This window comes from Capricornis sumatraensis, chromosome 11 (assembly GCF_032405125.1).
Source record: "Capricornis sumatraensis isolate serow.1 chromosome 11, serow.2, whole genome shotgun sequence".
Lineage (NCBI taxonomy): Eukaryota > Metazoa > Chordata > Mammalia > Artiodactyla > Bovidae > Capricornis > Capricornis sumatraensis.
In genome coordinates this window covers 88,925,448-88,937,784 of record NC_091079.1, presented here as the reverse complement: position 1 = coordinate 88,937,784, position 12,337 = coordinate 88,925,448, and the positions used below count along the sequence as shown (strand labels likewise).

General features: G+C 41.0%; 1 protein-coding gene across 1 annotated transcript in view; it reads right to left on the bottom strand.

Moving 5' to 3' along the window:
• CDH17 (cadherin 17) overlaps window positions 1-6,113 on the bottom strand; it is an 86,691-nt gene extending 80,578 nt beyond the window's left edge. Inside the window, exon 1 of the mRNA XM_068983346.1 lies at window positions 6,042-6,113. The gene's annotated coding sequence lies outside the window, so the exon portion shown is untranslated. The remainder of the gene's footprint in view (window positions 1-6,041) is intronic.
• Between the last annotated feature and the right edge of the window lie 6,224 nt (window positions 6,114-12,337).

Genomic DNA, 12,337 nt, shown 5'->3' with positions numbered 1-12,337 from the left:
CCTTTGCATTTTAGGAACCCAGTCTTATGTAAAAATGAGGCATTTCCAGTTCAGTAGTTTAACACTGACAGTAATAATAAGGAAATTTTAATTGATAAAGATTACTAATTATTTTTATCACAGCAAAGTAGATATAAATTGTTTATATGATGGAAACAAGTGAACAATTGGAAAAGTTAGGATAAATACTTCTGCCTAACAGCTTCATAGTATTGGAACATATTAACATTTAATATTAATAGTGTTTTAACCATTCCTCCAACATTAGCCATAGAAAATATATAAGCAGTGTTTGATCTATGGACTGTGCTAGTTAGCTAGTTAACAAGGAATAAAGTTTGGATAGCCTCCTAGACAAAAGCTTGATGAAAATTTGAAGTGATTCTTAAATTTCAAAGAATGTTACATTTCTAATATTTTTATTAGATAAGCTCAAAGTAAATTTATGAATACTAAGTTTTTCCATTTTTCATTCACTTGCACTTTAACTTGGACTTTATTTGCATTACATATTATGTATTTTAAGAACATTTTATCATGCATCTATCAACATAGAACTTCATCTAATAGGAGTTATATAATACATATATATAATGATACTTTTAATTACTTAAAACATGTCTTACTCATGTTACTGATGGCAGAAACTGTCTTCCATTAGCACCGAATAAATTCTTATTATTTTATTTATTTATTTTTTGACCAAGCCGTGCAATTTGAGGATCTTAGTTCCCAGACCACTGAACCTGAGCCCTCAACAGTGGGAGTGCAATGGCCCAACCACTAGCCCACCAGGAAATTCTCAGTAAATACTTTTTAGAATTGAACTCTTTTGAGTTATTTAATTCAATAATTCCAAATAGTCAGGATTGCATGCAGGCCCAACCAAGGCTAATGGGAACCCAGATAAGTGAATGATTTTGGATCCTCTCAAGGCTATATTTTACATCTTTTATTCCACATTTATTTAGTGGAATGACATGAAACTAATTTTCTGCTAGTGAATGTTTTAAACCAAAGCAGAATTTTCTCTAATTCCTTTCACTGGCCAAGGCCGTGTCCACTTTCTGATAAATGTAAGCAACATAGCCCCCACTCTTACACTGCCCTTATTCTTGTCCTTGCGTTTGGGCTTTTTATTGTTTTTCATGTTATTGTTTCAGGCAATTTCCCAAACCAGAACACTCTAAGGAATTACTAAGTGATTTAAGACTTAGATATTAAAATAAAACACTAATGCCAAGTAAAAAACACTGAACCATACATAATGAAGTTTCAAAATCTTAGCTATGACCTGTGCTCATCCTAAAAGTATTCAAAAAAGACAGTCTGAAGCTAATGAAAAGTCTTTTCCTTGTTTTCAATTTTGAGAGAAGTGAATCCGGCTTGCAGTTGTCTGTTTCAGGAATATTTTAACTCCATCTATAGAGGGTTGCTCCAGACGATTGCCTAGCAGGCAATTGGTCCTAATAGGCAATAGGTCCTTAATCTGGCTCCAGTTACCCCTATCAGGAAACTTCTGGAGAACCCTATGACTAGAATGGTTAGTAAGTATCCACATCAGACATAGATTGGACAAATGCTTTCTAGAGCTTTCTAAATATGGGCAGTTTATTAAAACTGGGCCTCCTATGATGAGATCCTGACTCAGGAGGTCACAGATGCATCCCAGGGATCAATATTTTTTTAAAGCCTTCTGGATTCCTGATGCAAGTAATCACATGGACCCTTCTCTGAGAAATACAGCTTAGTGATTCTGTGCTCTATCTGAAAGTAAATATTCTTTAACAAGGTCTGTCCTTGATATTAATTTTCCCCCACCATTTCTGCAGGACCTGTCTCAGACAACACTGCAGTTGAGTTGATGTCATCCATGCAGACTGAATCTGGCAAACACAAAGATGCTTATCTTGCCTCAGACATTTTTTTCACAGTCTATTGAACATTTCATTTGACCTCAAATTTTTTTCTTAATTCCAAGAAGTTGCAATAATCTTGTTGCTTTTCTGAGTCTGATCTGTCTCTCTTACCAGATTTCACCAGCATTGGTCTCGGCTCACATCCAGTTCAATGCTCAGACTATTGCATCTTGTTTCCACCTCCAGCATCCCCTGGAAGCTGCACTCGCAAAGGTGATAACAACCCCGTTTGATAATCAGAAACGCTGCACTTTACCAGATCTCTCACAACATGTGACACAATCAGTAGCCTTCCCTGAACTGCCCTTTATCCTTGGTTTATTTGCGAATACTCTGCTCTGATTTCTTTTCTACTTCTCGAGCCAGTCTCTGGCAGTCCCATTTGTAGCCTCACCAGACTCCCTGGGTCAATGCCGGGTTATCTCACCTTGTCACTCACTCTAGGAGGTTGGATCTGTTCCCATCTGTACAGCAAAGTCTCAGGTCTCTCAGTATAGATCCTCCCCTGGCCTGGGTTTCAGTCTTTTTACACCAACCAATTATTGCCACAGCTCCCTTTATATGTCCCAAATGCACTACAAACTCAACATATCCAAAATTAATCTCACCACTTCACTCTCTCCCAAACTCAGCCTCTTGGAACACTACCCCTTCATGTTAGCCTTGGTAGTCACCAAGCCTTAGCCAGGGTGCTGTGATTGATTGGTAATTCCTGTCATGGGTACAAATAGGAGGCTGGCAGTGAATATGCCTGGGAATCACCAACCTTGCCTAGGAAGGACTCCATGACTTGGACACGAGGGCTCAGTAAACTCTGGATTGCTTTCTCTACTTATGGGTTTCTCATGGGAAAACAAAACATTGGGATTGCCTCTGAAAATGTTGTCCTTAAGAAGTATTTCCTGGAGAAAAATAGTGTTTTCAACACATGGTGATGAAATAATTGCATACCCATATGCAAAGGAATGACATCAAACTCCTATATCATACCATCCAGAAAAATGAACTCAGAGTGGATTAAAGACCTGAAATTAGGGACTCTATAAAACTCTTAGAAGAAAACAGTGGTAAATCTGGATGTCTTTGGATTTGGCAATGGTTTCTTAGATATAACAGCAAAAGCACAAACAACAATAGAAAAACAAATTGGACTTCATCAAAATTAAGAATTTGTGCTTCAAAGAACACTATTAAAAGTGAGGGGCATCTCTGGTGGTCCAGTGACTAAGACTCCCACTCCCAGGGCAGGGGGCCCGAGTTCAACCCCTGGTCAGGGAGTCAGGTCCCACATGCCACCACTGAGAGTTTGCATGCTGCAACTATGATCAGATTCCATGTGCTGCAACATAGACCCAGTGCAGCCAAATAAAGTAAAAAAAAAAATTTTTTATAGTGGAAAGGCCACCCACAGGATGAGAGTAAACCACATATCTGAGAAGGGAACTGTAGCTAGAACACATTAAAAAAACACTCTTAGAATTCAAAAATAACTAGATTAAAATCCATCAGAAATGGACAAAGGAGAAGAACAGATATTATTAAAGAAGGTATTCAAATAGCTAACAAATCCATGAAAAGACGGTCAACATCATTAGGCATCAGCATGATGTAAATCAAAACCACAATCAGATACTACTTCATACCTATTAAGATAATTATAACAAAAAGGACACATGACAGCAAGTATTGGAGAAGATATAGAGAAATCAGAATCTTTGTATACTCACTGGGAATGTAAATGATAAAGTCACTTTGGAAAAAAAAATCTGGAAATTTCCTCAAAAACTTAAACCATCTGACCTAGCAATGTCATTCTTAGGTATGTATCTAAGAAAAAAATGACATACGTTCACATAAAAATCGGTGCATGAATGGTCACGGCAGCATTATGCATAATAACTAAAAGTAAAAACAACCAAATGTCCACTCAACCAACAAACGGATAAACAAAATGTGGGGTATCCAGGTAATAGGGTATTCTTTAGCCACAAAAAGAAACGGAGAACTGACATATGCTACAACATAGATGAAGTAAAAGTAGCCAGACAAAAAAGGCCAAACACTGAATGATTCCGTTCATGTGAAATGCCCAGGACAGGCAAGTTCATAGAGCTAGAAAGTAGATTCATGGTTGCCTGAGGTCAGGGAGTGGGTCGATGGGGTTAGAAGTTTATGTTAAAGGATATGGGGTTTCTTTTCCTAGTGATGAAAATGTTCTAAAATTCATTGCAGTGACGGTTGCACGATTCTGTAAATATACTAAAAACAACTATTGAGTTCTGTACTTTAAATTGGTAACTTTTATGTACATTCATTTTTATCTCAGTAAAGCTGTTACCAAAAAAAGGAACAAGTAATTCCTGCAGCCAAACTCACCCTGATATGAAATACAAGACACAGGCTTAAACATTTCCAGTTACCTCAAACCAGGAACTTCAAAACAAATTCATTGTGTTCTAGCATCACAGATGATTTGAGGGGTTTTAATCATGTTAGTCTCACCTAAATATATTTGTTTTGCTTATTTTACTTATTATTTGATCTCATCTTCTATGTTTTACTTTTAAAAGTGTATATAAGAACATTTCCATTCTTGAAAGTTCTCTGCCCTGAGCAAAGAAGGAAGGAAAAGAGGCCCAGGTGACCACAGGCCTTTCCGTCTCTCTCCTAGAGCTTCGGGTCAGTCAGTTCAGCACTAGAGAAACTCTTTGAATTCACTGGCCCCCGAAAAGGGAAGTCTATTTTCTTTCGACATGACCAAATCTAGTAACTCGGAAAAAAACCAGAAATTTTTTTCTTTCTGTGGTCTTCCGGCTCAGGGTAATATTAAGCCTAGGGTCACATACGCACACAGTAATTATGCAGGAGAATTTCTGGAAAAGCTCTGTCATCTTAAGCCTGAAATTCCCCAGTTGCTACAGGAGAAAACCCAGGAATGAAATCCCACACCTGAGATCCACTTTGCTGTTCTTCAGGAGAAGCCTGAAGGAGGAGGACAGAGGGAAGCCACTGGGGAAGGATTCTTGGGGGTCACCAATGAGGGCTCAGGTAATGCCAGGTCCCCTCACAAAGCATGGGGGAGGCCCCACAGACCGTCTTTGATTAAACTGTTGGAATCCCACTCACACTGTGCCCCTATTTCAAACCCTGTGGTCTTGTCCGGTGAGTCCCAGAGGCAAGGCTCCAAAGAGACTATTTAACTCCCGTATCTTCCCAGTTCCGCTCCTAAGCATGAGAAGCAAAGGGGATTGCCTAGAACCAGCGCTATATCAATCAGATTGATGTACAAGACAGAGGTGGCTGTACCTTCTCCAAGTTACCACTTTATACAAAAGAAAACTAACCACAGTTAACAACACAGGACTTGACTAAAAGTTAACCAAAAACCACCACTCTTTTCTATCCTCTGAGCTTTCCGAAAACAATTAATTTTTAGTACTGAGCTTCTTAACCTTGGCTGCACAGAAGCAAAGTGATTCTAATTGGGTTGGTGTTTGATGATCTGACAACAGCCATTTCTATGTTTTCCTTGGTACCAAAGGCTCAGCTGAGCTTGAGACTCACTGATCCAAGGCCTGCCCTTTGTCAGGCACTTTCCTAACTGGTCTCAGCATAACATCCTCACAACAACGCTGTGAGGTCATTATTTTTATTACTTTGCAAATAAAGAAACCAAGAAAAAAAAAGAAGATAAAAATCGACTCACCAAGGCTTGAGTCCAGGTGTGAATTAAAAAAAAATATATATATATATATATATATGTATATATATATATCAGAGCACTTCATAGCTACTCAGGGCTGAGAGCCTTTAATAACCCTCAGGGTGCCTCTCCTATGCGGCTCTACTTATCCACCAGGCACCAGAATCAGAGGCAGCTTAGACGCATCAGCTCACAGAACCACAGCCCAAACATCCACACTCCCACCCCAACAACATTCCCACCAGCTGTCCGTTCGCCCCACGTTTTCTGAGAGCTCCTTCCCTGGGAATCCTGCCCCGGCCGCGAAACCTGCCCTGGTGTCATTTCCATTCCCAGATAACACCAACTACTTTACCCCCTAGAGCACATTCCACCCAGATCTCCTCCCCAGCTGGTATCCTCTTAGACATCCCCCTGACCTTTCTCAGCGTGGAGTGAGAGCATCACCTGGCCAACTTGGATCCAGTCTCTCTCTCAGCTGGTCTGGAGGAAGGTCACCCTGTCTCAGAGCTAATGAGGAAGTGGTTAGCTTTACTGGAGTTCAGCTCAAACCAGCCCAGCCCAGCAGCCAATATTGTTCAAAGAATTAGACACGAGGCCAGGTGCACTTTGCCCCAGCGGTCAATCAATTATCCCTGACTTCCTGGGCTTTTTACATGTTGTTCATTGTTTAGTCGCTCAGTCATGTCCGATTCTTTTGCAGCCCCCTGGACTGCAGCAGGCTAGGCTCCTCTGTCCATGGGCGTTTCCAGGCAAGAATACAGAATGGGTTGCCACTTCCTTCTCCAGGGGATCTTCCTGACCCAGGGATCCAATCACCATCTCCTGCTTGGCAGGTGGATTCTTTACCGGTGAGCCACCTGGGAAGCCCCTTCCCCCAATAACTGAACATCCTCTCCATTACTGGGTGTTTTGCCATTTGCCTCCCAACCTCACTCAGACCAGGAACCAACAGCAATTAGCCTCATCTACCACAAGCCTGGTGTTGGAGAAGACTCTTGAGAGTCCCTTGGACTGCAAGGAGATCCAACCAGTCCATTCTAAAGGAGATCAGTCCTGGATGTTCTTTGGAAGGACTGATTCTAAAGCTGAAACTCCACCTCATGAGAAGAATTGACTCATCAGAAAAGACTCTGATGCTGGGAGGGATTGGGGCCAGGAGAAGGGGACGACAGAGGATGAGATGGCTGGATGGCATCACCGACTCGATGGACATGAGTTTGAGTAAACTCCAGGTGTTGGTGATGGACAGGGAGGCCTGGCGTGCTGTGATTCATGGGGTCGCAAAGAGTCGGACACGACTGAGAGACTGAACTGAACTGAACTGACCACAAGCCTAGAAGGCTTAATCACCCTAATCTCGTGGTATTGCAAAGGCTGCTAGGAAACTAAAATTGGTGTCGTTAATAAGCAAACCAACAAAGGAAGCCACAGAAAGCTAAGTTCAAATTCTCATTTAAGTTTCTATTTTAAAAGCTACAATACAGCAAACGTCAGTGAGAAAGCTTGAAATAAGTCATTAGGCATCTCAGCGGACACCATTTGGACATATTTCTCACCAAATGGCTTCTGAAAGTGCAGTGAGAACTCTGATTTCTACTGGTAGCTGACTAGAGAGTTGCCCTGACTTTATAAACCTGCAGCAACATCTTTGGATTTGGTGGACATACAATTCTCCCCAGTAGGAACTTTGCACAGTTTTTAAATGTAGCCCATGTGATTGCTCCAGAAGTTGTTTTGCCACCTAATGTGTTCAGTCCTGAATTTAGGGATGGTCCCCAATTCCGACTTAACTATTTAGTCTGATCATTAAGCAGTTCCTTTGTCTTTCTTCCATTTATTTGTTTACTTATGCCTTCTCCCTCCACCCCCAACTCCCCCGCCACCAAACTTTCAGTCCGTCCCTCTCCCACCCCACCTCCCCCTTGGCAACCACAAGACTATTGTCTGTGTCTGTGAGTTTGCTTCTGTTGCGTAGATGAGTTCGTTTGTGTCATATTTTAGATTCCACATATAAGTAGTATCATATGCTGTTTGCCTTTTTCTGAATTACTTCTAAATGATGATGAGGTCTATTTAGCAAGTATCTATTCTATGCCAGATGCTGGGCAAAGTGCTTGGCTTATCTTATCTCTAATGTACGCAAGACTGAAAGGCAGATCACAGTCTCCAACCCCAATTACAGAAACTGAGGTTCAAGGAAGTCAAATAACTTGTTCATAGACACATAACTGGTGGTTACAGAGCTAAGAGTTGGATTCAGATAACTCAGGATCTTTGTCATTGTGAACACTGCTCCTGATTTATAGAGATGTCCTAGTCACAGCTTCTACCCTGGACACCAGGACCACATCCTTTCTCCTATTACTTCGACTTGAGTGGCTCAGCCAAACAGAAGAGGCCTTAGTATACAACTAACTGTTTCACATAGTTTAAAAAAGTTCTGGAGAACTTATATCAAAGCCAAAACTGTTACTTTGGGCAAACTCACTAATGTTGAAGTAGGCAATGTTAAACCAGCCCTGTTTATTCACCTACTTCTATATTCCCTCCATGACATATTTATATGAGTTCATCCAGACTTCTCTGTCCAAATACCATCCTCTCCATTTCAGAAGTTTACTAAGGTTCTGCTGAGGCTGAGGAAGGTGGTAACCACTCTTAGCATTTTCCAGGCTTAAAGCATGCCAGCCATTCTGTGAGGAGAGGAACTCTAGGGTCATAAGAAAAAGTTTCTCTTATAGATGTCTTCCAGCAAACAAATGAAGTGACAATGATATAATCTGAATGTTATCATTTTGCAAATGCCTAGTGAAATAATGAGTCTAGGTAAAGCTAGACTGTCCCATCACAAGTTGGCAAATTGGTCACTAGATGTCTTCTGGTAGAAGTATGCAATCCCATTTATACAGGATTATTCCTGGGAAAATATACCTGAATCAGATTAAACCTCAATTCTAGAGTGTATATCCAACCATGTAATATCTTTTTGCATGACTGTATAAAAGATGTACATTCTCTATAGGGATATCTCTTACATCCACCATTGATAAAATCAAAGGATATAACATGAAAAAGTAACTTAGTAAAAAGTTTAAATTTTAAAAAATGTAAATTTCCACTGGAATTTAAATTAATGAGGTCCATCTAGGATAATCTTTCTGTTGGTGATTAATTTGATTCAAGGATTGATGTAGAAGGCTCACAGGAGTATCTGTAGTCTATGGTTGGATAACAAATGCTTCAGTCAGGTTGTGTGTGTGTGTGTGACTTGAATTCTCTTATTGTAACATTTTGCAGTGGAAAAATTTAAACATAAACAGAAGTAGAAAGATTAATGTAATGAACACATGTACCAACCTCCAGCTTTAGCAATTAACAGCTCATGTCCAGCTTTGTTCCATCTGTGCTTCCCTTGAAACACATGACCTGATCCCTCACCCTAGAGCATTCAAACTGACTTCTTAGGAAAAAAGAAATAGTGGTCTTGCCTAGAAGCAGACTTCTGGTCAACTCTACTAGAGGTCAAATGATCCTGCATCACCTGGACTATAGGCCAAGCTTCTCAATTCATAAAATTACATCAGCTTTTCTCTCTGCCTGACTGGCATCCAGAGAACAGCAGCTCTTCTACTTTTGAGCTGGTTGGGCTCCTGGAGGCTTTTTCCAACATTGTTTGTGCTAGGGTCTGAAGAGGCACCATGAAAGTTATTCTTAACATTGCTTGTTTGTGGTAGACAATTTTGAGAAACTTTTGCTCTCTGAACGACAGAAGTTCATGAGTTGAAAATTCAACAACTGAGAGCCTGACTTTCAGGCTCTAACCAAGCAGCTGAGTCTTTGCTTGGCTGCTGCTACCCAGAACACTGCTATATTGAAAATGGTTAATCAACAAGGACCTACTGTAGAGCACATGGAACTCTGCTCAATGTCTTGCGGCAGCCTGGATGGGAGGGGAGTTTGGGGAAGAAGGGATATATCTATATATATGGCTGAGTCCCTTCACAGTTCACCTGAAACTATCACAACATTGTTGTTAATTGGCTATACCTCAATACAAAATAAAAAGTTTAAAATAAAATAAGGACTGTGAAGAAAGCTGAGCACTGAAGAATTGATGCTTTTGAACTGTGGTGTTGGAGAAGACTCTTGAGAGTCCCTTGGACTGCAAGGAGATCCAACCAGTCCATTCTGAAGGAGATCAACCCTGGGATTTCTTTGGAAGGAATGATGCTAGAGCTGAAACTCCAGGACTTTGGCCACCTCATGCGAAGAGTTGACTCATTGGAAAAGACTCTGATGCTGGGAGGGATTGGGAGCAGGAGGAGAAGGGGACGACAGAGGATGAGATGGCTGGATGGCATCACTGACTCGATGGACGTGAGTCTGAGTGAACTCTGGGAGTTGGTGATGGACAGGGAGGCCTGGTGTGCTGCGATTCATGGGGTCGCAAAAAGTTGGACACAACTGAACGACTGAACTGAACGGAACTGAACTGAAAACCAAAAGAAAGTGTATATATTTAATAGTATGCTACCATTACTCATCTAGAGCCAGACATTCTGGAGTCAGAAGTCAAGTGGGCCTTAGGAAGCATCACTACCAACAAAGCTAGTGGAGGTGATGGAATTCCAGCTAAGCTATTTCAAGTCCTAAAAGATGATGCTGTGAAAGTGCTGCACTCAATATGCCAGCAAATTTGGAAAACTCAGCAGTGGCCACAGGTCTGGAAAAGGTCAGGTTCCATTCCAATCCCAAAGAAAGGCAATGCCAAAGAATGTTCAAACTACTGCACAATTACACTCATCTCACATGCTAGCAAAGTAATGTTCAAAATTCTCCAAGGCAGGTTTCAACAGTACATGAACTGTGAACTTCCAGATGTTCAAGCTAGATTTAGAAAAGGCCAAGGAACCAGAGATCAAATTGTCAACATCTGTTGGATTATAGAAAAAGCAAGAGAGTTCCAGGAAAACATCTACTTCTGCTTTACTGACTATGCCAAAGCCTTTGATGTGTGGATCAAAACAAATTGTGGAAAATTCTAAAGAGATGAGAATACTAGACCACCTTTCCTGCCTCCTGAGATATCTGTATGCAGGTCAAGAAGCAGCAGTTGGAACCAGACATGGAACAATGGACTGATTCCAAATCAGGAAAGGAGTACGTCAAGGCTGTATATTGTCACCTTGCTTATTTAACTTATATGCAGAGTACATCATGTGAAATGCTAGGCTGGATGAAGCACAAGCTGGAATCAAGATTGGTGGGAGAAATATCAATAACCTCAGATATGCAGATGACACCACCCTTATGGCAGAAAGTGAAGAGGAACTAAAGAGCCTCTTAATGAAAGTGAAAGAGGAGAGTGAAAAACCTGGCTTAAAACTCAACATTCAAAAAACTAAAATCATGGCACCCGGTCCCATCACTTCATGGTAAATAGATGGGAAAACAATGGAAACAGGAGAAACTTTATTTTGGGGGGCTCCAAAATCACTACAGATGGTGACTGCAGCCCTGAAATTAAAAGACACTTGCTCCTTGGAAGCAAAGCTATAACCAACCTAGACAGCATATTAAAAAGCAAAGACATTTTGCCAACAAAGGTCCATCTAGTCAAAGCCATGGTTTTTCCAGTAGTCATATATGGATGTAAGAGTTGGACCATAAAGAAAGCTGAGCACTGAAGAATCGATGCTGTTGAGCTGTGGTGTTCGAAAAGATTCTTGAGAGTTCCTTGGACTGCAAGGAGATCCAACCAGTACACCCTAAAGGAAATCAGTCCTGAGTACTTATTGGAAGGACTGATGCTGAAGCTGAAACTCCAGTACTTTGGCCACCTGATGCGAAGAACTGACTCACTGGAAAAGACCCTGATGCTAGGGAATATTGAAGGCAGGAGGAAAAGGGGACAACAGAGGATAAGATGGTTGGATGGCATCACCAACTCACTGGACATGAATTTGAGCAAGCTCTGGGAGCTGGTGATAGACAGGGAAGCCTGGAGTGCTGCAGTCCATGGGGTTGCAAAGAGTTGGACACAACTGAGTGACTGAACTGAACTGAACTGAACCATTTATCTAATACTGAAGAAGGGGAAGATACAAATTCATATACTTGTGTATATATATATAATTATGCACATATATAAACACATACAGATATACAGTTACTTATACTTTAGAAAATAGAAGGATAAAGCACATTTGTTTAATAGTTATCATAGGGGAAGCTAGAGATCAAAGTGGAGAGAATAAGAACAGAAGCTAGAACTGCTCTGAATATAAATGACTGTATAGATTTGACATTCAGTTCAGTTCAGTCGCTCAGTCGTGTCCTGGCAGCACGCCAGGCCTCCCTGTCCATCACCAACTCCCAGAGTTCCCTCAGATTCACATCCATCGAGTCAGTGATGCCATCCAGCCATCTCATCCTCTGTCGTCACCTTCTCCTCCTGCTCCCAATCCCTCACAGCATCAGAGTCTTTTCCAATGAGTCAACTCTTCGCATGAGGTGGCCAAAGTCCTGGAGTTTCAGCTTTAGCATCATTCCTTCCAAAGAAATCCCAGGGCTGATCTCCTTTAGAACCATGCAAATTCTTTACATAACTACAAAACAACCTTAGGTCAGAATTAAAAGAAAGCTACTCTTAAATGGAAAGCAAATGAAACAAACAAACTTCTCTGTGTATTGAATGAGTAGCATAGCCTGA